Source organism: Ammospiza nelsoni, chromosome 4 (assembly GCF_027579445.1).
Source record: "Ammospiza nelsoni isolate bAmmNel1 chromosome 4, bAmmNel1.pri, whole genome shotgun sequence".
Taxonomy (NCBI): Eukaryota; Metazoa; Chordata; class Aves; order Passeriformes; family Passerellidae; genus Ammospiza; species Ammospiza nelsoni.
In genome coordinates this window covers 57581818-57607533 of record NC_080636.1, presented here as the reverse complement: position 1 = coordinate 57607533, position 25716 = coordinate 57581818, and positions in this window count along the sequence as shown.

Sequence of the window (25716 nt, the reverse complement as noted above, 5' to 3'; positions counted from 1 at the left end):
GCATGTTAAGACACATGAAGCTGGATCAGTTGCAATCTATACCAAGCATGTACATTACCCCATATAGACCCATCTCATAACCATAACTGGCTAATCTGATTGCTTGAGTCCAATTATTTTAAATACTCCTGGCAATCAATAGAGATTCATCCCTATAAACCTATTTGACCCCTTTCCTCAGTGAGACATGATTACACACATAAGAGTCCTCTATTAACCTTTGACAGAGGCAGGAATTAGTGATCAAGTCTGACATACAAGTGGTGGAAAGTTGCCAAGCAGTCTCAAAAAACATCCATCTTCAGAATGAACGCAACACTGTGGCCTCCTAAGAGAACAGAAATTCACCTCACAAGGATGATACTAAAAGATAAGAGAGGCTTCATTGATCTTTCATTTCTCCCTACTGCACCACTGTTAATTGCAAATGATAAGAGGAAGAGCATTCAACATAAGCAAAGCTTTTCAATATTAACTTCAATAAGTGAATTAGGCAGCAATACTTCGCATAAAATTAGAGATCACTAACGGGTCAAGAAATGCAATTCATTCTCGCTCTGGGCAATCAGAACTCTCTGATGATAGACCTCTGCAACTTACTGGGAGCCTGGTAATTGCTGCCCATTACTGCAAGAATCAGAGTCTGACCTCAGGGATGAGCCAGACCAAAATCTTGGGACGAACCACACCAAAATCCTACTGGATTTCAGTGGCATCAGGGCAGCAGCCTCCACCAGCAGTCCCATCCATTGAAACATCCCAGTCAACGATTCATCCTATGCTCTTGAATAAGACTAAGTCATTTAAACTGCTTCCAGAAGAGCAAGGGGTTAAATCCATCCCAAGGCTATCCTGTTGAAATAATGATAAATCTGGAGCAGTGTTAATTAACAACTGTGAGAGATTCTTTTCCTATTAGCAGTAAAAAGCCCATGACTATTCACAGGCAGCTGTATTTCAGCAGTAAAGGTGTAATTGATATTGAAAATTTCCAGTTAGCTTCTGAATCTCTTAGGCATTGCAAAGCTCAAGGGAGAGAGTAATTCTCTTTCTGCAGGGGAAGGCATCAAGAGCAGCTGTGCAGAGGTCAATGAAATAAAGCTAGTGGAGAAAGAGACACAAAGCTTAGAGTAGTAAATATAATCTTATTCCCTATCCCAGTGCAACTTGGTTTAGCATCATGGGGGATTTGTCATACCTGATTCAAAGGTCCAGTGATGCCAATAAAACAGCTTTAACAGAAGCCAATGTATCATGCTTTGAAAAAAAAACAGAAACACCCAGAACCTGTGAAAGCACTCAAAAAAACCCCATCAACCTGTACTTTCTGAGAAAAAGAGAAAGAACATACCTACAAAAGTATATTGCAAGGTAGGAAAATTCCATCACAGTCTCCCCCACTTTCACTGTGCTCACAGAGGTTCTCTGAGGGCTGTTACAGAGCCCTGGGTGCTCTGTGTGTGAAGAAATGGGTGCATGCCTGGCCTCAGCAGGAGGGAAGTGCTAATCAATGGTATTGAAAACAGCTGGAGCTGCCAAAGCAGTGCTTGTAACAGCTGAAGGCTTCTGCTGGTGCCTCTTCTCCATATGGCCATGAAGGAGGCAAAGGAAGACTGGAAGGGATTTCTAAATAGAAATCCTGATGACACCTGTAGAAGGACTTCAGTGGCACATATGGGGCAAGCCTACACTGATTTTGTGCTTGGTTTGGCTGTCAGAGGTGAAAAGCAGCTGCAATATATATGTTCATGAGTTTTACATTTTGAGGTTACCTGCAAACTGCCATGTTATGGCACTGAGCCAGTAAGGTCAGTTCTGTGAGGAGAAACCATAGCAGAAATATTAACCTCTAAGGTAAAAAAAAAATTAACAGAATCTTCCTCACATTTGAGCACACACTTTAATATCTGGGTTGGGCTGTGAACAGTAAATGAACAGTAACTTGATCCAAATTATTTTGTTGATGTGCAGTGAGCTTGCTCTGTCCTTTCCAGTGCCCTAACCAAGCCTGACAGCTTTTGATATTTAACCTCACATCATCCCGTAATGTAAAGGAAAGCTATTACTCCTTCCTTACACAGTTGAGAAATTCACGCAAAAAAAAAAAAAAAACAAAAAAAAAAAAACCAAAAAAAGAAGTAAAATGGTAGGCTGTCAAGTATTTTTAAATTGATGGGAGTTAGACACCTAAACCACTGGGTGAATTCAGACATTAAAAGTCACCTACTGTCCAGCAGTAATTCCTACTAATTTACAGATTTGAAGGGCTCCCTCCACACTTGCTCTATTTTTTTATTTTTTATCCTGCAGTCCTGGATTTGGACTGAGCGGAAACAAAGAGTGGGACACAAAGAGTGTGCTGCTGTGTTTTAATGATGTTGAACTCCTGGAGCAATTGTCTGGGACCATGGCAGTTCTGGGATACCCTAGAATAGTTCCTGCCATTTCCATCCAGGAGAAGAAACCATACTAAATCTCTGCAGACTAGGGAAATGCTAAATTTTTTCCCTGCAAACACAAGGGACTAAGAGGTGCTCCATCTCACTTTTTAACTCTGCAGATATTTTGTGTCCTTAATGTTGCTGTTTAAAATATTCAACACCATGCTTTAAGTATGAGCACTCTGTGCTTGCAGACCTTGCAATAAAACCGATGGTGCCCTCAAAAAACCCTCATCTAAAAGTTTATTTCCAGCAGTACTTTAAAAAGAAGATAGCAGGGTAACAATTCTAGAATTCTGCTGTGAAATAATTACATATTTTATACCTTTTATCTTCCTCTGATGCTGATCTTGTGGGCTTCAACATAGTGGGGTTCTCTACAATTGAGTGGCATGAATATACAAGCATAATTTCTCTCCAGCTCCAGCCATCTAGATCTTTTTACCTGCAGGAGTGGCCACTTACATTTGGGATGGTCACAGAGGTATCCTTGCTGACGTTCAGAGAACGTGTTGTTCACCACAGCAAACTCTGCAGGAAATCAAAGAGCTGTTTTACATCCACCTGTCTGGTGCTGTTTTGTGTATATGACTAAATCCCCTATTAACTTCTTATCTCCAGTGTCCCGGTTTCATCTCCCCCTATTAAATTGTCTCCCTGCAGTCAGTTATGATTTCAGAAAAGTCTTTCAAAATGAGATTTTTTTCTTTGGAAATCAATTCCCTCACAACGGATCAAGTGGGGAAAGCAGGTGCACATGGTGGGAAGTCTCAAGGGAAAAAGAACTGAAAGAACATGTTTAAAAAAAGTTGCTTATGAAATTCATTCATTTCATACTTGACTGCTTCTCTTCCAATAAATAATTGCAGTATGCCAGAGACAGGAAAAGGTCTTGTTAGATCTCTTGGGTCTTCAAAGCACAAAACCTGCACAGCACAGACATGATTCATAAAGGGCTTTAAGGCAATGCAAACACCTTGGCACAACAGGATGCTCTGCAACATGGTTGGAAGCGCGTGTGGAAATCATGACAAAAGCACATAATGAAAGCTTCCCACAATTGTGTGTGTCCCCACCTCCAAAGTGGGTAATAAATCCCTTCTGCAAGATCTGTGTTCCTCCCTCCCTGTTTGCACTCTGTCCCTCACTGCCTCTCTTGGAAAGGACAGCAATTCATTGTGTGTGGGCAAAACCAAAGGTGCCTCAGGAAACTGTTCTCTCACACACACTTGTGGTGTTTTATCTCTCCCAGTACTGCACATTTGGTTGCATTTTGCAGCTTTCAAGAACTTCAGAGAGAAAGGCCCAATACCTCATCCCTCTAAATAATGCAGATTTTTTTTTTTTTAAGGTAGTTTGCTTTCAAACTGCTTTGCTGTTTCCTTGTGTTGTGTCCCTCATCCTATCACCAAACTGGTAAACTCTTTTCGATCTCATGTAGACAGATTCAAGTACTGGGCAGCAATGTCCTAGGAAGTCCTAGGATGTACACTCATTATTCTATGTTTTTTGCAGCCTGTGGCACTGTACAACAGCAAATAAGGTGACCCAAGTTGTCTAGGGCATTTTACATATAATTAATCTCCCCATCCATCTTTAATGACTTTCCTTCTCCTCTTAGCCTTCATGTGTCTGCCTATACATGAGCAATGACTGATAGGGATCATTCCTGAATTGTATTGGTGAAAGGGAAAAGAAAATCAGGCTCAAAATCCAGTAGGTGCTTTGGGCTCTCCTGACAGGTACTAAGTGCACACCAATTTTATTAGTGAGTCACACATCTCTAACCTGCTTTCCACTAAGTGGTTGTTTTAGTATGTTTTGACCCACGAAAAAATGTCATATAATTAGGAAAATGATCAACTGAAGTGCAGGCACAGGTGTCTCTGCTTGTTATTCACCCATGCAGCATGATATTTAGATGGGAAACAGCAGATGTGTGTGAGGTGCAGCCTGCAACAGCCCCAGCATCACCATGGAGGAAAATCTCAGGAACAACACACAGAGGTGGCTTGGTCCCACCCTCTGCAGAGCCTTTTCTTCTCTCTTAGGGATCCAAAGCCCCAAGGAAAGCACCTTCACTTCCCTCCTTGTATTTCACTTTGGAGACCAATCAGACCAAACTAATCTTCCTGCACATTGGGTCCTTTCTAGCACATGCCCATGACATTTCAGGGATTGCACCAGGGCAATGGGCCTGTGGCACTCTTACACCATCCTGCCCATGCTGAAATCCATCCTGCAGTTACTCTGTAACTGCTGCCTTGGCCCACCTCCCTTGGGAATAACTGATCACTCTGCTCACAGGACAGAGAAATGCTCCTGGAGCACCTCCTGCACCCAGAAGGATGGGTTCTCAGAGCTGGGAGCAATACTCTACACTATGATAATGAGTGTAACAAAAAAACCAAACTAATTTTAATTAAATTGTATTAACTACACTAGGGAGCTGCTTGGAGCATATGACTTCTGGCCCACACAATTTCACCAGTCCCTTCCTTCTTCCTTCTCAATTTCTTACACCACAAAATTAATTCCTTTGGAAAGAAGAGAGAATTGCCCTTTATATTGTGTTTTAAAGATGACCCTGTGATTAAAAAGCAGATCTTATTTACTTTCAGATCCCAGTAGGATAGCTATACAGTTTCCTGTGCCTTGTCCCTGTTTAAGTACCCAAAGCGATTCTATTTAATCTTGTAAAGTACTAAATAATGGGTGAAGAATGTAAGTTGATGTCACTTTTCAAACCTGCTGCTAAGAGGGGAAATAAAGATACAAAAGCAAGATTCAGCAGCAACTCCAAGCTGTCTCTGACATGGCCAGTGCAATTTCTTCCAGTTCAAGGATTCTCCATTCACTTCAGGATGAGAGCAGCACTCCCAAGTAGCCTTTCTCTGAGGAGAAGGCATTTATTTCAGAGCTGCTTTTGTCTCCTGCCTGCAGAGTAGAGAGGCAGTGCTCTGTTAGAGGCTACTAAATACAAAGAGGAGGGATGGCTGCACCTTGAACAAAAGACACAAACCAGGAGGTGGCAGATGCACCAGCTCTCCTTCCTGGACTGTGTCCTTCTAACCGTGGCATCTGCTGTCAGCAGGCATCAGCAGAAGCTGAGAGAAGTAACATGGAAGAGACTTCATTTATACCCACTGTTACATATTTGAAAGGAAAATTGGGTCTGTTTCTCTCATCTCCACTACCAGCAGGATTTCTGTTGAGCTAGCTACAAATTTAAGACTGCTTCTTTAAAATGTTCCTTGCCAGCATCTAGGAGTCCCTTCATGTCTGCTTTAGCTTCATCTTCCACTTAGCTCTTTGAAGAAGAAAAAATCAATCATTCAGATGCAGCAACTCCTACTTTGGACCTACCCTACTTGGTTGATGTCCTGGGGCCATAAAGGGTGACACAGTGATCAGACAACAGCAAAGCTGAGGATCAGGTCTGAGATCCATCTTCAGCCATACAAATCATCTTTGATGTCCCACAAATGTTCTCCCCAGAGGCACCTTTTTTCTCCAGAGCACTTCCAAGATGCTTCACCAGCTTCCTTAGAGCCTGCAGTGCTTAGCCCCTTTGGGGAATTGCTCTCTGTCACTGATACTCCTCTTCCCTGATTCATTCCTACTCAGAAGCTGGTTAAAAGGGCAGAAAGAACAGGGAAACAGGGAGCTGGAAGATCTGGCTTCCTGGTCTCAAGTCCTGCAGTGTCTGGACATCAAAGGAAGGGCAGCTCAAGCTTTGTACTTGTCTCCTGAGCAGCAGCAGCTCCCATGGACTCTCCTCCAATATACCTTAGTCAACACCAGCCTTGATTTCTCCATGAATTCTTCCCAAATCTGCCATCACATCAGTGTGTTACTCACTGAGCCACTTTAAATGAGCAATTCAGCAGATTATACCTGCAGAAATCTCTGAAGAAAACTTTTATTCAAATTTAAAGGTCATTTTATTTATATAAATGCAGAAAACTTTCAAAGTAGCTCCTGGAATCTTCAGTAATTGCAGATAACATTTCTAGTGAGAACTACATTGGATCCACACAGGTTACACTTCACTACACCTCTGTGCAAAAGAGAACAATCTCAGAAACAAGCTGTTGAGTGGACTTCAGGGAGAACACTTGTTCAGGAAAGAATAGATCAAACTTTTAAAACCCAAACCCTGATGCTTCCTGTCAGGAATGCAAATGTGACTGTAATTGGAAGCTGTCAGCTCCCAGGTAACAGTGGCAAATTAGGGTGAGGAACCAAGGTAAGAAAGTGAGGTTATAAATGGAGACACACTTTGCTGTGGCAGGCTGACACAATCATATGTGAAGGCTGCATTGCAGAGCACTATTTATAACAACACTCATTTGGAACAGCGCTTAACACTATGCCAGGTAGATTTAAATTTAAGAAAAAAAGAAAAAGAAAATGGTAGAGGGTGTATTTTTTTCATTGAGTTTCCTTCAAGTCTCATTTCCTCCCTTCCACCCCCACTGTGGAATTTTCCCTGTGCCTCTGCTGTGTCTTGTTCCATGGTGTTGGACAGGTGCCTTCACACCCGATTTCAGTCTTTTCCCATCCCTTGTTTACGCAGTGCATAACACAGGTCCCACTTTTTTTTCTTTTTGCAGAGGCAACAAGAATTGAAAATGGAAAAACGGCTCATTTTCCTCCAAAAATCTGTTTTAAATACAAATTCACACACTCTAGAGGCTTGTGGTTTAAGCTAGAGTATATCTTACCAAGATCCTGGTTTTCTGAAGGAGGATCAGAGGGTTTTCATGAGGCACAGATCTGTAGAAAAAAAAGTATAATTATCTTCTCATGCCGCTTTAAGCATTTTTTCTCAGTACTTGGCCCAAAATAAGTCTGTCCATTGTATGAAAACTACTATGGATAGATAACCTCTGAATGCTGTTGAAGATAAAGAACAGGTCAGCAAACAAAGACAGACTTGAATGGGCCAGTCACAGTAACACTGTGGGTAACACAGTTTGGTGGTGTTACCACTCAAAGCCATCTCTGTGCAGGCTCAAATTGTGCCCCTGTGCATACACACCACACCTTTGGCTGCACACCAATTGCTCTCAGAGGTGCCTTGAACTTTGCATCAATCACATGGGGAGCCTAGAGGCCCATGGGGTACAATATTATTAGATGGCTGATATTAGGTTAGAAGGTTCCCACTGTTTTGGCCAGGTCCAAGGGCTCCCACACCATTAATGTGGTGCAGTCCTACCAGTTTAGTACCAGCTTGGCACTGCAGTGTTTATGTGAGGAATGAAGCACTGGAGATGGGTTTTATTACTGGAATTTATTGTGGGGAACAGAACCCTCCTCCTTCTAGGGTGGGACCACTGTCATGTTCAGCCTCCTTTTTTATGGCTGGGAAACATCTCAACATGGTAAGGCTATAATATTTACAGAGAAAAGCTACACAAAAATTTATTAACACAGTAAAACACCAATTTCAGGGTACATTTTATTAGCAATAATAATTACTAATCAGTTAACTTGCTATTTCATATTACAAGACCTGCATTTGCCATCCACTGTCATCGGCTCCCTAAGGCTGGCATAGGTCAGCAATGCAACTCTTGTTTTAGATAGTGGTGCACATTTCTCCCAATTTCCACTGATTACGACTAATTAAGAGTTTATATCATAGAAAGACCAGATAAAATACACTTAGAAGCCATTCTAAAGCTTATGCCAGCAGTGAAATATTTCAAATTAAAACTGAAGAGTATTTTCCACAATATATTACTGGTTATGTTTTTGGGCTTCCCTGCTTTAAAGAAATTTATTAAGATGGAAAATGTCCAGCTTTGAGTCATTTTTATCCCAGATTAGTTATATGTAGATAATTATGCAGCCAGAAGGGCTTGCAGATGCATGTCCCCATGAAATGGCTAAGTCTCTTTGCAGGGTGACACAGCAGTAGCAAGCTTTATGGAAGGGAGAAAACTCTCAGAAAATAAGAGGAAAGATTTTGTCTTGCCCTGCAAGTGTGTGCATCTTCTACATCCCAGCTGGCCACAATAAACTGGTCAACACTGGGGTTTCACCTTAGGAGCCAGCAGGAGACCCAGTGTGCATTTCTGTCCCCTACACACTTTATTTCATTCCCTCCTGCTCTGTGTTAATACCTCAGCCAAATATTTAAATGAGCTGAGACTGAGAATGTCCCACCAATCTGTGTGGAAGGAATAACACAGCTGTGGTTTCAGGGGATTTAGCAGGCAGGGGCTTTGGGGAGCTCACTCTGTCTGGCATGGAGTGTCGGCCTGTGGAGAGCAGCACCTTGCACTGCTGCTTTGATTTTAGCACTATGCTTTTGGGGGAGGTTAGGGCCCTGGGGCTGTGACTTTGCCTCTCTGTGCACTTTTACATCTCAGCCTCAGGCTATCATTCTCTTCAGGTGGGACCTGAGCTACTTAAATCCTTCAATGGCTTCTAAAAACCATTAGATATACTCAACACCAAGGTCTCCACAAGCTCTCTCAGGCTGAAGATCAGACAATAGATGGTATGACAATTAAAGATAATGGCAGAGTATATCTTGAGTCCAGATTGTTCTTCCTTGCCTCTTTTCTAATTTGGTGATTTCATGTCTCTTTCTCTCTGGGCTAGGCACATGACATGAATGTTTCAATAAGAAATTTTGCTCACAAGTTGCATGTGCACAGTCCCACAGGGTGAAGGTATCTCATGATAAACATCCTCACTTACTGTTTGTTATCACTATATGCCAATTTCCTGTTTAATTTAAAATATCTCTTCCTTCCATATTCCATAAAACTGCAATAACCTCTACCGTTCCTGTTCTGAACATCAAAAGTCACATCAATTTCTGACAGCTTTCCTTGGTTTACTGACAATATTTAAACAGTGCATATTCTATAGCACTTGCTGTTACTGATTTGAGTTTCACATTTGCCTTCTTGGACACAGTGCTAGAGGAGAACACAGCCTACAGGTTCTTGGGTTGTGGTCACATTTTCCACCACAGCTCTCAGCAGGTTCCTGATCCATCATACAGCCAAGGGTAAGCACAGGTTAATAAATAAGTCCATCTATCTCTGACCAGGGTCACTCAGAGTGGTTCCACTTTTTTTTTTTTTTTTTTTTTTGTTGTTGTTGGGCTGACACAAAGCAGGAGGATGTACTCACTTTACCCACTGCACTAGGTGTCCCAGGCAAAAAAGTAAATTATGGGATATTCCTATAGTTCTCATCCCATGAATGTTCTGCACTCAGGAGTTCTGTTGTGCAGGTTTTCTGAATGGCTGTAACCTATGTTATTTTTCCTTTAGAATTGTTTGTTTGTGTTCCTGCTGAGCAGATTTTTCTAAGCATCCTTTTCTTAGAAGTCTAAAAAACGTTCAGGCTATATGTACTGGTGTGTGTATGTGGATAGACTGGGAATGCTGCCACAGTACCATCCAGGAAACACTTCATGATTACATTCTTTCCAGTTCCCCCAAATTTACAGTCCATAACGTCAGAAAATACACCACCAGCAGCTTCCACAAAGAGGCATTTTGTGCCTTGCACTGCTATTGTGATACTGAAAACTACAGCCCTATGGCACAGTCCTGAAGGATATTTATCTACCAGACTCCATAAAATTACTAGTTAGAATTGCTAATTGTTATCATGTGGAAGACACTTAGAAGCCATGGATGGCAGTATATTACCAAAAAATTAAAATTCAAACTCAAAATTGGTACAGCAGAGCTCAAATCCATCCATTTTCTGATGCGTTGCAAAACAACTCACTCTGCTTCAGAATGGCTTCCTCCCCAGGAGACTCCTGCCACCAATACTATAGCAGAGGAGGTCAGACTGGAAGGAAGCACGAAGCAGGCAGGAAAAGGTGCAAGAATCCATGCCCATGTCTATTCACAATGAAAAGGAAGCAGATTTTTCTGAGCATAATAACAACACGTGCTGGAGCCTGTGCATCCTGACGTGGGTGAATGTACCTTTGCAAAAGCAGGTGAGAGCCTTGCCAGCTATCAGGCCTTTCTCACAGCAAAAAATGATTGCTCTGGCCCTCCAGTGTCACCTCCTTGGAGCATCCTGCTGGGAAATATCATTAATGCAGCAGCCCCACTGAGAGAAAAACCAGTGTGGATTCACCACACATGGCCAGTGCCTCGGTGCCAGGCACTTCTATCATTGACTGCAAACATGCCCTTCCAGTCTGATTTTTCCCTGAAAGGAATCATTATGGGATCTCACTGTACATACCCTTGCCTGTCTACCCAAGGGTTTTTAACCTCTCTGGCAATTTTTAGCTACACACAACAAATGTGTGTAGCTCTCACACACATTTAGCTCCTCCACGTGTGTGACAGAGTTGGGTTGTAGGTAGGGAAAAATTCCTCTCTCCTTAGCCCCTGGGGTAACGTCTAATGAGTTTTACTAAGTATCAGCATATCTGCACAGGAAAAAGGCAGTGGAAACCAGGCTTCCTAACTCTCAGCATGTGCAAATGAGTCTGGTTTAATATACCTATTTGCAATGGTCTGTCTGGGCAGCCTGATCCTAGAGGGACTGCAGTGTCAGTGGATTAAGTGTGCAGCACAGGTCCTGTGGATTATAAAGATGCTCAGCCTCAGTGGATGGAGATCCTTAACTTCTGCACACCTCCTCTGGCTTTCTCAACACACAGCTGCAAGGCTGGGGTTTGCAGTGGGATCACAACTAAGATGTTTCTAACAAATCCCTAATGCAATGCACAACTGGTGTTTATTCTGCCTGATCTAGCAAGGGGCTTTGCCTGGATAAAAGGCTGATTGGTTCTGATGAACTATCTGCACATACCTAAATAGAAGCAGGGGTCGAAGGCTGTGCTTCCGAACACAAGAAGTTTCTGTGCACTTTAGAAACACTCATGTTGCTTGTAGCAGCAACACCTCTGTGGCTCTGGAGAAAAAGACAACTAGTTATTCACAAAATATCCAAATACTGAAATACGAAGATGATGGGAATGTAAGGCAGGGTTTATCAAAAGTCTATTGCAGACAGATGTTGTGCAGTTTTCAGCAAATACTTTGCATTTTGGTTCTCTTCAAATGCAGCTCTGTAAACAGTGAATAGTCCCACTGTTAATGACTGGCTTGCTGTATTTATAGAAAGCCAGATGTTATTTAGCTATGGTGGGATTTAACAAGCAGTCTAATAACTGGGGGCTTTTTTTTCTCTTCTAATTCCCAGCAACTAAATCAGCAAAGCTTTGTTGCACCAACAATCTCAAATGAGAGGGCATCTACTCAAGGTTCAGCGACACCAACATGACACAAGACAAGGAGGTGGTGCTTTTTCTAGAATAAGTTATGCAATTTGGAGAAAGAAGACCCAAGTGTAAATAGAAACAAATGTTCTAATCCTGCAGTGATTCACTGTAAGATAATTAATCCCCTCTCTGACTCTTTCCTGCTTCCTCTGAATAGAGGCAGTGTTCCCACAAGAGATACACAGGAGCATCAGGCACATTGGGGCTCTACTATTGACAGCATCATTTGACATTGCTAAGACACTGATAATAATAATTTACCTCTTTTCACCAATCCTGCTGGTGTGGTTGCTCTTCATTTATTTGCTGAGAAAAGGATTTGAGGCCCCAGCAGCTCCGGCCAGCTGTTGTCCATTTCATGCACTCTTCTTCCAAGCAGGTAGTGCCAAGACTCAGAGACAAGGAACAGACAAGGGGGTAGGAAAGAGTAAACAAATGGACAACAGAGGAGAAGTGGTCCTCCAGATTCATTTACCCCACACTGGGGGGGAAAAGGAGCAAATAAAATCAAAGGTATGCTGGCTCTGGTCTAGACTGGTTAGATATTACATTAAATGTTGATGGCAAACTGATGAATACGAGCTAATAGTGCTCTAAATCTTAATTCTACAAGACCCTTCACCTTTGCCATCCTTAGGAGAGGTGGCAGCCTCCATGCTGCAGGAGCTGCAGCTGCCCATGGCACCCAAGCAGCATTTGCTCCATGACCTTCCTGTCTTCCTAACACAGCACCACTGAACTCTAGTGCTCTCCTGAGGCCAGGGCCAACTCAGGCATCCTTTCTAAAATGCCACTTCTGCCTGCTACAATTTCATCACTTCCTTTGATAGTGGGAAGAACATTAGCTCTTGCCATCCTTCTACCACCCACATGGAGCAAGAGGTTGGGGTTCAGTCACTTTTACTTTTGAGAATGCACTGACAGAGCACTTCCTCTACCTCCTTCAGGACGACTGTAAATTTACCTTTTCAGGTGCACACCTCAGCCTTTTGTCCATCTCAATGAGGAATCCTGCTCTGGTTGAGAAGGTATTTTTATTTTCAAAGAGCTAAAGTTTTTAAGGCAAGGCTCTATCTCCATTTACTGGCATTTGCAAGGCTCTTTCATTTGGTAGGGCTTTTTCTATCTCCTTTAGAAAGTCTTGCACAAATACATTCATGGCATTTTGTCCTTGCCCTGAGCCTTGCCTGGAAATATTGCTGCTTTTTCCCAATCAGCTTCTGGCTGGGTATGTGAAGAAATAGAGCTCCCTCTTTCAGAACCTGAAGCTGATTCCTTTCCTTTGCACAAGAAATATCCCAGCAGATATTAGCACAAGGCTGACAAGGCTGCCTTTCTTTCTGGGTTTACTTTGAACAAAGCAGAAATCCATACCTCAAATCTGTGATATATGTGGCTCACACTATCAATGTATTAGCCTGGATTTAAAGAAAATACTTGATCACACCTCCCAGGGGATCTTGAAGCACAAGCTAGGAATGATAGGCCATCTGTCCCCAGATCAGGGAGAAACCTGATGACAGGAGCTGTGTTTGCCCTGCTGCCTTCAATGTCTCATTTTGCATCCTTTCTTTCATTACACTCTTTTCCTCTGTTCCTTCAGACTCCAGCACTCAGGCTTTTGTTCACTCCTGTGGCAGGTAGGGTACGCTTAGCGCACTACCTGTACCCCATGGGAGAAGGATGTCAAACAGTAGCCAGTCTCTCTGGGCTCAGAAGGTGCAGTACTCCATTAAATAGATTAAATAAATTATGTGCTCAGTCTGCAGGGCAAGGCACTGAAAAACAGAAACTAAAAGGGAGCAAAGCAAGGAAATGTAGATGTGGAGCTGAAGAGCCTGCTGCCCTGCCCCACAGAACAGTACTTTCCTTGTCAGGCAGCAAGTCACCTTTGGACAGCTCCATAACAGCAGCTATTAGCTGGATTGTGCTCCTTATTCTCAGCCTTCTCTCCCTTCAAGCTCAGCTGATTTTGCCACTCAGTGCAGAGGAGTCAGAGGCAGATGAACCTGTTGTTGTTAAGAGCCCGATTTCCAATCTTAAAACCCTCTGTTCATGCACCTACATCTGCACTTAGACCTAAAATTGGCACTTGACACCCACTGTAAGAGGTAAGTGCTGACAGGCTTTCTGAATAATCAGTGTGCAGGTGTTTAATTGCTGAATTAAAAACCTGATTTTGAAAATTGAGCTCTAAGTATCTGTATTTCTGTAACCAACTCTACTATCAACTTCAGACATGCATCATGGGAAAATAGTCTGGCTATGAGGGCCTCTCCCATCCCATATTCCTCAAGTGCCCTCCCCTTTCTGCCTGCTCAGATGCAGGGTTGAAAATGGCAAAGGGAATAACCAAAAGCAACTTAAAGCTCTCATCACTTCTGCTTCTGAAAGTCTTCCCATGGATTCCTGTCCTTCCCAGCCCATGTGAAAACTTGGGAGAAGCAGGTAGAACTGGGGTTTATACCTCAGTTACCATTTCAGTGTTGTTTTTCAGCTGCTCTAAATGGCCTCTTTTTGTTGAAAGACTGCAGATGGCATTTGAGCAACCAAATTCTTTTTTTCTTATTTCAAAGACAAAGCCTTGAGAACACTCCTGGTTAAAATCAAAGCTGGAGGACGTCAACTAAGAGTGAAATACAAGATTTCTAATGGCCAGACAACACTGTGACTTTTCTTCTTTTGAATTTATATAATCAGGACTATTGATCTTCATGGAAATTATGTTTTAGGTAAAGAAGCTTTGCCAGGTGCATTGACAGGAAGAGCAGAATTTTGAAAAGGGGTCAGCAGATGATACTGGTTCTGTTCTGGCTCATTTTAGCACTCCACTGTAAAGAAAAAATTGTTCTACCCCAAAAAAATATTTTAAAAGAAACAAAGCCCATTTCACCATTAAACAGCACAAGATTTCCAACACTTCTCTGGAAGAAAACTTTAGGATCTGCCTATGAATGTTGGTTTGTCCAAAGATAAACTGTCTGGAGACACTTACTATTAAGAGAAAATATTGAGATTCGTGTTACCCAACAGCTACTATAAATAAAGCAGGGGAAAGAAAGAGATATTTTAGAAAGGAAGTTAGTGATGTAGGTAAGAGTGTTCTACAACAAAACCAAAACCATCTGTACAGCTGAACGTGATCTCAGGATAGAGAAAAAGCCTTTTTGTTTAAATATCTTTTTCAAGGAAAGGAATCTAAACAGTTTTGCTGGCATTGAGAAGGCACATTTGGGAAAAACTAAACTCCAAGTGCTAGAGATGTGAGTACATAAATTCCTGAGCATCTTTGCTGAACATTCCTACATCAGACTCATATTTTGGATGCTGATGGATATCATAAGTCTGTTTTTGAAGTTGCATAGTTGTAAGTGTTTTGGAATTTTTTTTAAACTAAGTACTGGCACATTATTGGCCATTGCTGGCCCATAATGCCAATCAGCTGCTGGAAAACAACATTCTCCTGTTTCAGAATTTGCCCTTCCACCCATACACACGCACATAAGTTTAACAGTTACCATGGCAGTATACACTAAGATTTCAAAGGCTGTAGATAATAAACATTCTTGGATTCATTACACACTGAAAACAAATGGTTTAATTTACATACTTAGCTTTACACGTGCACTTAGACATACCTGAGTGGAGCAAGACCTCAGGTTTCATTTCCCAAGGTCCCTGCAGATGGTTTAAGTTTAGGGCAGGAATGTTCCAGCTGCCAGGAATATTTCCTCTTGTTGCCATGTAAAACTGTCTCTCCTTGTCCCATCCACCACAGAGAGCAGCTCCTCTCCTGCCTCTTCACAACAGCCTTCATACCTGGCCACATAGCACATCCTAAAGACAAGCTGGAGAGCAAAACATGGGTCCAAACTCTGACCTCAGTCACCTCCTTAAGCAGCATAGCTATTACCTAACACAAGAACTTCTTACAGTGGAGAGTCTTCCTCCATCAGACCATTGTGTGAGAGTGACCATGTTTGACTCTGTATTTTATATTATTCTCTTCTGACCTTCACCTTTCTTTTCAAACAAGGAAGTTTTTTCTTTTCAAGAAATGCCCTTCCAGTGCCACTGTATCATGCTTTACAATTTTACACAATTGCCTTTGTAAGGAATAGTCAATAAAACCCATACAGATATTTCTTCCCATTCTGCATAGCTCCTACTCAAGGTCCCAAAGGATTTCCTCATCCCCACATCTTGACTAGTCCTTTCAACAAACCACAGCTCCCTTCTTTACTCTTCTCTTCCTGTTTTGAGCCTGAGCTTCATCTCTGAAATGACTCCCCACAGTCTCCCAAATGGAAAAATTCTGAATTGTCTCACCAGGAAGTGGCAGATGTGTTTGAAGGAGAAACCAAAAAATTAATGGCACAGGTTCAAAGATTTGTACTGGTCTTCCTTGACTTCTGAACAACCCTTGGGACAGAATCCTAATTCCAACTGCTAGCCCCAAGATTTTGTACCTTCTCCCATGAAATAGATAGATGTAATTTTATAGGCATTATGGCATCTGACACTACCTGTGCCTTCACAAAGGACATGCAGGGAGCTGCCTCAGAAAGTGACAGCAAAGCCCTGCCCAACCTACTGGTCATTGTCACTGCTGTAATGCCAATGGCATGGGACAAAATCCAGCTCATTTATCTCTGATTTAGACACACAGGTATGAGGGACACATGCAGCCTCTTAAAAATAAGTAACTCTCAGCCTTGGAGATGAGGTACAGCTCTCCTACCTGGACAATGAGATCAAGGCTGTCTTGTACACAAAGTCTTTTGAGCCCTAAAGGCTAAATTCAGAGTCCATTTTTTACATTTCTTTCCTCCTCTTTCTAAACAAACTGTTACCCTCTTTCTCCCAAGCACCATCTTCAGGTTTCCTCACTGCTGCACGCTCCTGGCAGCATCCTAGCTCCCCAAGACAGACTTGAAGTGTTTGTCCCTTAGCCCTGAGAAGGTAACTAATAATTGCAATAAGCAGTGAGAGTACAGTGTGTTTTTTACAGGGCCTTGTTGCTCCTCCCTCCATTTCTAAAGTTATTTTAATACAAATAGCAAACATATTTCCTTTTGTAACACAATGCATCCTATTTTGATGAAATATGTACTCAAATTATTCCAAGTTATTCAGGAGCTTCGTTGCTGTTTATTTTCTAGTAATTTTCCTATAAGGAATACAAGCCTGCTTTATTGTATATAGCTCACTCTGCATAGTAGTTCTTGTTTAAATTTAGCTTAGTCTTACCTTACACACATTTAACTTTTCTGAACGTTTCAGAGTAGAGATATCACTTATTCTCTTTGTTGCTTACACAGATACACGTCTCTAAGAGCAGCTCAGTGAAGACTCAGACAGTGGCTAATTCAATCTTCTGGGTCCTCTGGAGCTTTGATGTGTTGTCAGAGCAATGGGAAAGCCATGGCTAATCTGAATTTGGTAAGGAATTTAATATCAAGCTTAGATGAAATAAATCAGATGGAAAAAATATGGCATCAAACACACATGGTGGGGTGATCATGGGGGTTAACTGGCAACCTTTCCCTTTGATCCTGATCCAAGCATCATTGAGCCTAAAAAACCAGATGTTTGGTTTGCTACCTTAGGAAGAGGCATGGGGTATGTGCAGTCATAAAAAAGAAGTCATGATTTTTTAAATACTGACTACAATGCAAGAACTTTTAAAACTTTCTTTGTACAAGTCTTGTCAAAGACCTTTCAAATCAAGCAGGCCACAGATGAGGTGAATTTAATTGATGGTTTGGGTTGTGTGCAACTTTTCTACATCAAAGTTCTCTTTGGATAATAAAACATTGACTACTTCCATTCCCTTTGGTTCATATTTTTTTAATTTTAAAACTTCACTATTCTTGTCAGTAAGAAACTTTTTCAGGCTCACATGTGGGATCACATGCCTAATTATATTCTGAGGACAGAAATGCAGGAAGAAATTCTGCATTGTGGCCCACCAGCAGCTCTTCTATGCCACAATCCACACACTGTGGTGGGATTTCCCCTCAATGTCTCTAATGCTGCTCAGTTTTATTTTTCATGCCTTCCTATGGGCAGCAGTTCAGTCACTAACACAGTGATTTGCATTGCTGTATAGGAAGAATAGATATTTATGACGATAGGATGGGACCAAAAAACACTGGCAGAATAGTTTGAGTTGAAAGGGACCTTAAAGATAATCTAGTTTCAAAATAGGGGAAACTACCAGCAGCTTCTCAGAGAAGCCACCCCTGTAGCCCCTTTGCTACCAAAACCTTGTCATACAAACTTAATCCAGTGGGTTTCTCTGATCCATCCAACAAGGCAAGCTCAGTAACTATAATTCCAGAAAATACATCAACTAATTCTGTCTCCAGAAACAAGGGAATCGAAATGCTGCTTTAGATGGCAAATTCTACCATGTAGCCTCACTGCCAAACTCCTCCCCTTTATTTATGCCTGTTCCAGAGACCACACTTATAAGAATTCATTCATTTCTTTAAAACGCACAAATTGAGACTAATAACCTATTGTAAGAAGACTCCTGCAGTGTATCGCCAAAACAAAACAATTGCAAGACTTTTAATGGGATATTTACAAAACAGGTCATAATAGATACAAAAGAAATGCTCAGCCTACATAAAAATGTCTCCTAGAACATTTTAGAGGTCTGAACACATGACACAGGCGGTGGAAGCCCAGCCTGTTTCTGGCATGCTGCAAAACACTGGTTATAAGATCCCCTTGGAGAACTCCCAGACAATCTGATAACAATCTGAGCTTCTGGTGCTCATGTGAACTGAAGCACCCCAACCCTTTGATGTTTTCTCATCATTAATTAATTCACCATCAATGTTAATTGCCTACACAACACACAGAATTGACAGTACATCGAGGAGTCAGCCTGCCTGTTTTGTAGCTGGCTAACTGGGGATGCAAGTGCTTTGCTGCTCTCATTACTATTCTTGTCAGGCCAGACATGAAATAAAAGCAGTGACACTCTTCCCCCCCTAAACACAGTCTGTTGTGGGTGCAAGTCAGATCTGATAGCTACCAACAAGAGAAAATGGACTCAACTGGCATCATGACAGAAACCCACAGACAGTATTTTTTCCCTTTTAATTATTAGCTTCAAAAGATAAACACTGACATTAAGGCAGGCTTAGAAGATGCAGCACAAAACCTTTGTACAGACTCTCACTGTGGGGACCAATTTGCAAAAAATTAATACAAACTGGAGACAAAATAATAATATTTGACAGATGTAAAGCAAAACTGTCCTGGAACAAAGAAGAAAGGACAAAAGGCTTCTTCCTTCACTGCAAAGAAAGTGCATCATTAGCACCATGAATCACACCAAAGTTAGTCCAGGCTCAAGCAGCTCCAGCAGCTCAGGAGCCAGCACAGTGACCCAGTGTGCCATACCCCTGTAATTACAGACTGCACAGCTCTCACACGCTCCAGATGTGCAGCTCTCTGTGCTTTGCCCAGTGAGGTGATGGCATTCTAACCCAAAACATGTGTTGTAGTGTGTTTTTATGTTTTATAATAGTTTTGTCTTTGTATAGCCTTATTTTCCCCAAATGGTTTACCCCAGATTGTACCCCCTCCCTCTACTTGTGTAATCCCTTTCTTTTGCTGAGATCATACCCAAATCCCCACCCTGGCTCTCTGTCAATCACTCAGAATCCCATCCCCTCCATCCAGAACCTTCCATCCAGGACATCAAGTGATTAGCCAGAGGTAGGGGTCAGCCTTCCAAGTGTTGCTCCATACGCTGTCCTAAAGGTCCATTTCCCAGTAATTATACCTTAATTTTTCTTATTGGTCAGTAAAATGTTATCTACTTTAGGTTTCCACCTCCCTTTAAATGTAAGGTTGGCACCTTTCCTGGCACTGTCAGCAGAAGGCCCCCTGAGGTGTGGGAGCTCCAAATAAAACCTTGAATTAACCCCTGCTAAGATTCAGCCCTTTTATCCTCTACCGATGTCTCTGGTGTCTCTTCTGTGGCAAAGGTGACCAGCCTGGCTGCCCTCAGTACCCTCAGGGCACCAGAGAGTGTCCTCCCACTGTCGGCCATCTTGGGGCTGGCTGGGGTTCCTGAGCGGCTCCCAGAGAGACGGAGACAAACATGCACATTCCACAGGCCATGGCCCTCCTGTATCTTCCCCGTGCTGAATTGCTGTGACATGGGACTCCACAGCAGCTCCCCATCCCAAACTCCTCTCTGGCAGCTCAGACTGAAGGGAGGCTCTGCTCCTGTCCAGACCTGGCTGATGTTGGGCAACCCCACAGCTTGGCCTCAAGCTCCTTTGATTTTTCCAACAGTGTCAAATCATCATCCCCCAAACCATTTCAAGGATGGGCCATCAGAGACTGACCTAAACCAGATAAACAGGTTTAAACAGGTTTATCTTGATCTGTATTTTTCACTAAGCCTGACTGTGGGTGCAATTACACCGTGGTTGGTGGTTGCCTTGGCTGCATGAAAAGAATGAATGCCTGGCAGCAAGAGGTGAAGAGAGGGGAGGGATCCCAGGATGGGGGAGTGAATGGCTTCATCCATAAAGCTGCAGCTGGAGCAGGATGTGTGAGCACAGCCTGGATCCTGTTTTGCCAGCCCTGTGCTCAGCCATTCCTAACTCAGCATGGCAGATGAATAAAGCAAGCAATACTGAAGCTATTTCCTTCTGCAGAGATTGCAAAAGGTTGGCAGCCTGATTCTCTTCAAATAACTCAGTCAATCTTTTGCCCTGGGAAGCACGGTTTCAATCTTTCTGGAATCTAGGAGTCTAAAATCCCACTAATGTTTGTGTGCCCAGTGGCAGGGGAATGCAAGCTTCAGAGGAGATTTTGACATCTTTTATCTGTTTCTTTTAGACTCCAAGGGAATGGCAGAGATACTTTACGGCATAATCGACTTTCCCCTGCTGTGAGAAAGGCATGGCAGGGCAGGTCCAAGATGCCCAGAGATCACCAGAAAAGCTGGTTTCAACAGCTATACAAGCCAGTACTCTGTACTACAGGACTCTGCTTGACTGTACTCTAAATGCCACAGCAGCTGGCACAGGAGCTACTCAAAGGCCTCATTTTCCTGCAGAAAGGCAGTGTTTCACACAATCACCTGGTAAGCCAGCAACATTTTTCCCAGCTCCAGAGAACTTGAAGACAGGTTTTCTGCCTCCACTGACAGTGCAGAGCAGATCTACTCAACTACCTCTGTGCCAGTCCTGTCCCTGTTTGACTTTGGGTTTTTCTAAGGCTAAAATTGCAGAATCTCAGTTTCCCCCCTATGTCATCCTTAACACACAGCTAAGAGGCAAACACACGCTCATTGCCATGCTACTTTCTTCCAACACCACATTTTTGTGAGCCAAATGTTGCTCTTTGCAGGACCATCCCTCTTACCATGCCAATTACATGGGGAAGGTTTTGAGGGGTCACAAAAATTTCACTAGGCACGGCTCAAACACTTTGACACAATTTTGTTACTGATTAAATCCCTGTAAAACTGGGCTGACTGCTGTAAGCTTCTGGTTTGTGACACTTGTCTCTACACCTTTCCTGCTGTTTCTAAATCAAGTTTCCAGATTATTGTGCCAGTTTCTGTTTAGATGCTTAGAAGGCCTTGAAGTTCTATATATTTTAATCTATCCCAAATTTTGGGGGGGTTAATCTCATCTGCTCTGGCTCAATAGTAACCCAGTAAACCTTGCAGCCCTGAGGCTGGAGTTACTTTGACATCCCACTTGTGGATGTTCAGCAACCAGCCAATAACTAACTGCATTCATTTTCCCCAGCCTAGGAGAAATCCCAGCTTCAGTTTGACAGGGATTATTAGCAGAGATTTTAGGCATACCTTTTGTCTTGCTTTGGTTTCAGGCTTTTATCATCACAGTGCCACTTTGGTCAACTGGTTTGCATCTTCTGTGCTGCAAACAAGGAAGGTGATAATTTGCAATGTTTGCACTTAATTCATCACCTGTAATTGTTTGTGTCACCTGAAGCCTGTGGCACAGCATGGCATCAGTTTGTCCACTCTCGGTAAATATGAGCCACACATACACTGAAAGAAATACCTGTGAGCATTTCATTTGGTGGCACAGTGTAATTTCCTAAGTGCACTCTGAGCAGGAGACGGGTGATCCTTAATGTTTTCTTGCAGCAGCTGCAAAGCCAACATGTGCCAATGCAGATGAGACAACTCTGCCCCAAACAACACAACAGCCCAGGCAAATATTGAATGTTGAGAAAATTCAACTTTGTCTGAGTGCTGTCTTCCTCTTTTTCCAACATATGAGCATCCAGTGAGGAGTCACTGCATCCTTCCAACTCCCTTGTCCCCCATTCCTACACATCTAAGCCAGCCATGGACAGATCAGCACTCCAGGTTCCTGGGCAAGGAAGGAGCAATTAGAGCTACAGCAATAAGCTGCAAACCCTCAGAGTTTCAGCTCTAGAAATGAAGCTGCATCCATAGGCAGGATGGACAACCTGCACATTTGGACATAGAGAGAGCCCCTGGCTTGAGGACCAGGGGACAGAAAACCATTCTGGCAGGGAGATTGGGTACAAAAAAGGAGGACTTGAGCAAGCTCAGAGTAAAGTCACATATAAAACACACAATTTTTGAATCTTAAGCAAACAGAGGTCCTGTTCACCCACTTACTCTGTTTAGGAGCTGGAAATCTCTATCAGCATCTCTTCTGGGAAATACCTGTGTGCCAGCCCTGTAGCTCCACAAGAATGAAAATCTTTATTTACAACTCAGTCAAAAATGGCACTAACCCCAAAGTCATTAACTGCCTGCTTTCTAGTCCATGCCCACAGAACTAGAACAACCTTCCCCCAAGAAAACCTATGAATCCATAGAGGTTAGCTCCAACCCAAGTGACTATTTGCTGGATCAGGTGCTCTCTGTCCTCCTAAAATGAACACAGAAGTGATATCCTGCTCCCCAGCTGATTTAAGGGAACTCTAACCTCATGTATGGCAAGGAGATCCTACAGCACTCAGCTTTGGCACAAATGAGTGAAGTCACCACCATACTTACCTGCCAAGGCTTACTGTAGTCACAGAAATAGATGATTTGGATTTCCAGGAGGATGCACCTGCTTCCCTTTTTTGATTAAGTATCTCATATATTACATGCCTGAAGTCTCTGTGCCATGATTATCCCCTTTTGGGAGGTACAGTCCCTTACAAATAGGTATCACCATTTGGAAAAAAACAAAAACAAACTTGAAAAGCCAAGGTTAAGTGGCACAGAAAGGTAAAATGCCCTCTCCAAAAGCATCCAAGGAACTGGTAACTATGCCAAGTAATTGCCTGTCTTCTCTTCTGCCTCATGCTGCCTTGCAGCATGAATTAGCCATCTGGCCTTCCCTTTCCTTGTGCTTTGCTATGCCAGCAGAGCTCGGCTCCTCCATGTGTGCAGAGTTATATTTAGAGAGAAATGACTTCAGTCCTGTCCAGCCAAACAGGCAGGAGCAGGGGTTTCTGATGCCTTGCTCCTACACAGTCAGACAGGGACAGCAGAGCTGGCCCTAGCTCTGGGCATGCTCCTCTTCCATGGCCTCCAGCCCTGCCAATGCCTGGAAAACAGGGTGGTACCTGATGTAAAAGAGATAAAAAAGGGGAAGGAATGGCAAGAAAGGGCAGTGGCTGTCATGTGCTTTTCCAGAGAGCTCTGGGGAGGAGGCATCTGGTCAGCCTCTTGCTGCAGCCCTCAGTGTCTACAAGCAGAGCATCCCGCCTGCTCTCAGCATCTCCACACAGCCAAAGTCTCTCTGAACAGGAGCTACCTGCTTGGACTGTCTCATGGTGTCACCATACACTCCCCTTGCCCTGGGAGGGCTTTTCCTGTCCCTTAAATCCTGCTCTTGGGCCCTGTCACTCTCCATCTCCCTCTTAACCTATGCAGAAGGAGCACTTATTCCTGCAGCCTCTCTCAGCTTGTTTTCCTTCCCCTGCTCAAAGCTCTGCACCCCTTGCACTTCACTCTTAACAGGGTTTGCAGCTTTGCTTTGGAGCAGGAGGGGTGGGGAAGGATAACAGAGCAGGTTCCTGCCAAGCCAAGCACAATGTACACAAAAGGAGGCATAGAGATGGCAGAGTGCATTTGCAAGCCTGAGAGACTTCACAATAAAATGCCTTTTCTTCTTTTTTGTTTTGTTTTGTTACAGAGAAATAGCAACTGGAGAGGATTCTCCTGCAAGTTTTGTGTGCTCTGTTTGCTGACAGATGGATGATGTCTTGATTTTGAAACCCAAAGACCACAAACAGCATCTGAAAGGCCTTTTTCTCCCATTATATCCAGCAATCTCCTGGCTTTGAAAAACACGTGTAATCAGAGAGGCAGTTGTCAGCAAGCACCAGATGCTGAATTACAGCCAGTGGCCTTTGCAGGCACCTGCCCTTCCTGCTGCTGGAGGGAACATGCAGGGCATGACCTTGGCACACCCCTGATACCTGCCAGGCCCTCTAGTGTGTCTGCAGAGGGTGAATTGCTTGTTTAAGGGTGCTAGGCTTGCAACAAGGGGAATTTCATGCCCAGGGAAGGACCAGTGTGATATTAAACGCATGGTGACAATTATCCCTGCTTGGGATTCACAAAACTCCCTCATTTGGATATGGGGCCAGGAGTGACTTCTACTGGGATTCTGCTCCCCATATGCTGCCTCTTCATGCCTTTTCCTCCTGTCTTTGAAGTGGTCTGTGGATGCTCTGGGGATGGGTATTCTCTGCATTCTCTGCCCAGAGATGTTGATTAGAGAGCCATTTAAATGCAAGATGTGCACCTCAGTGCAAGCAGCACCTGGCCCCTTCCTGGCAGCAAGCAGGAAATGCCATGCTTCAACATAAGTATCAAGAAAATTTTAAAAAGTTATCCCTGGTTTTCACTTTTTGTGCGCTCTTACCATCACACCATACTAATGTAAAGCGTGTGAGCTTCCAAAGTCACAGTAGCCCAGGTTATGCAGATGGGTCTCACTGCACTAATTCAGGCTCATCTCGTGCCTGCCAAAGATTTGTCAAGTCCCCTTTTCCTTAATGCTTTAAAAACCTCCAAAATTAAGGAAGTAAAATGCAAAACCACAGCAAAGTAACAAGTACAAAGAAGGATTTATCCTTTTCTTAAGCATATGCACCATCCTTTCTCTTTCCTTTTAATCTCTCAAGCTCATCTGACTGCAAAACTCCAAAGACTACATTAGCCTAACTTGTTCTGTTGTTTCCCTTCCTCTACTCAATCAGCAGACATAACTTTCCTCTGGAGCAGTGAAGCTTTACAAGCTTTTGAAAACTAATTCCTAATAAGGATAAATGAACAGGCTGCCTTCTCTTTCTCCTCAGGCAGCTCCCAGGGTGTCTTCAGAGGAGATTTTGTGGGTCTGAATTCAACACACCACCACACCCTCTGCATTAACTCCTTCTGTCAGGAGCCTGGCACAGCCCAAGTGTGAGCAGAGACCACATGAGATCCCAAGGCCTCAGATCTCACCAATAACCCATAAGGACCCAAAGCCATCAGTCCCCCCAAACCTTCATGAGTTTATCTCCTGTAAGCAAGGCATTTGGCTCCTGGGGAATTCTCAGCCAAAGCTCTTGCTTGTCAACAGACAATATCAATTTTTTTAATCTCTTGGTCCAACGCTGATGTTTTTGTTCTAAAAGCTCAGAGAATCTCCTTAATTCATTAAAGTATATGCACCAATATTCAGGACTTAAAAGACACCCTCTAACTAATTTGGGTTTTTTCACTTGAGGTTGCCAGGCAATATAAACACACATTTCTCTTGAAAACCCAGGTGAAGAAGAGTTTAATGTGAATGCACCCCAGAAGGCACTAAGCCCTTTGTCTGCTGCAGACTGGGCTGGCTCTAAAGCCTCTTCTCCACCATCCCTTGGAGTTTCTGCTGGGGAGGATGCTCACACACCATTCCACAGATGTGTTACTTGCTCCCAAATGAAAGTATGAGGATCATCACA